General features: G+C 36.4%; 1 pseudogene; it reads right to left on the reverse strand.

Moving 5' to 3' along the window:
- Positions 1-846: 846 nt before the first annotated feature.
- LOC107968275 (ubiquitin-ribosomal protein eS31 fusion protein-like) lies at positions 847-1,364 on the reverse strand (annotated as a pseudogene).
- Between the last annotated feature and the right edge of the window lie 325 nt (positions 1,365-1,689).

Raw genomic sequence — 1,689 nt, forward strand, 5'->3', positions numbered from 1 at the left:
TGCATTGTAAATCTCTATCCATTTCTTTTCAATCAGGGTTCAATAAGCTCTGGTTTCCCTTAACATAAAAATCAAAAATAAACTCCTTTCCTCAACTTAAAGCCTGTCTGCTTATCCTATTCTCCTCTGTCCAACTAAACCTCTGTTCACTCTCCTCAGCTGATTCTTCTTCTACGCATGGCACCTACCACTCCAGGGAGTCAACTCTTGTCAAGGACACTGATGTCCCCATTGTTGATCCTATAGGTACCTTCCAGTCCTCTTCCTTTTCTTGTGTACCCCCTAAGGCTTATTTAATAAGGTTAACCACTTCTTTCTTCAGGAGGGGGGAAAAAAGAGAAGGAACAAATAAACAAAACAACTTCACTTAGCTTTCACAATTCTCTCATTATTTTATTTCTGCTTATTTTAGATATTTTCTTATCAGTGTTCTTATCAGATTCTATTGCTTCCTGGTTCTTCAAATGGTTGGGTTTGTCAGATGTCTGTCCTAGCTGTCTTTTCTTCTCCTAAGGTCCATGGGAACTTTTATGTGACTTATATTTTCAAAAATCATCTATATGCTGGTGCCCATGAAATCTTGTCAAAATAAATATCTGTACTAATTATTCCAGTTTACTATAATGCACCTTCTTTTGATATCTTGCAAAGATTTGAAATTAAACACATCTGGCATTTATACTTTCATTAATGTTTCCTATGTTAATGGAAATATTTTAATTAAAAATATTTATAAAGCGCCTAGTATAGTTCAGCTATTTTCCAAGGAACTAGGAGTACATCAGTCAACAAGGAGATAGATTTTGTGTTTTTTTAAGTTCACACTTTTTATTAACTCATACACAATTACTTGTCTTCTGGTTTGCTGAAGCAGTAAGTCAGGCCACATTTGCCACAGTAATGTCTATTAAAGTGAATGGCCATGAAAACTTCAGTACTGCATTCATCTGAAGGGCATTGAAGGTGATTAATTTTGCCATTCTTATCTACCTTATACTATTTCAGGACAGCCAGCCTAACCTTTCTCTTATGCTTATTCTACTTGGAAGTGGTACAAGGCTTCTTCCTTTTCTCGGCACCACCAGGAAGTCTCAGCACAAGATGAAGAGCGGACTTATTTTTAATGTCCTAGTCAAAGTGCCCCCATCTTCCAGTTGCTTACCAGTAAAGATCGGTCTTGGCTGATCAGGAGGAATTCCTTCCTCATGCTAGATCTTGGCCTTTACATTTTCTATTGTATTGGAGGGTTCAACCTTACAGGTCTTCCCTGTAAGGATTTTTATGAAAATTTTACATTTTGGTGGCAGTTGCACTGTAGATGGCAAATCAAAAAAGGAAGAACAAAAGAGATAGATTCTTAACATGACAAATCTCACATTAAGTCATACAAGCCGGAAACCTGAATCACATGCTTAACGTATTCCTCTTCTTTACCACCCCATTAAATCAGCATATGCCCTGAATTCACTTTTTATTTGCTCATTTCTCTCCAAGAATAAAACATTCGTATTCTTTTTTGTCCATAATATTAGGTAATCACCAGAATAACTTTTAAACTCATGCCAATAAATTTGAATGCATGCCAATTGATCAATTATAACTTCATATTAGTAACTATGCTTCTGAAAGCCAGTCAATTAGTAGCAGCCAATTACCAATAGCCAAGCTCCACACACCCTCACTTTTGGA

This window comes from Pan troglodytes, chromosome 15 (genome assembly GCF_028858775.2).
Source record: "Pan troglodytes isolate AG18354 chromosome 15, NHGRI_mPanTro3-v2.0_pri, whole genome shotgun sequence".
NCBI classification, from domain to species: Eukaryota; Metazoa; Chordata; class Mammalia; order Primates; family Hominidae; genus Pan; species Pan troglodytes.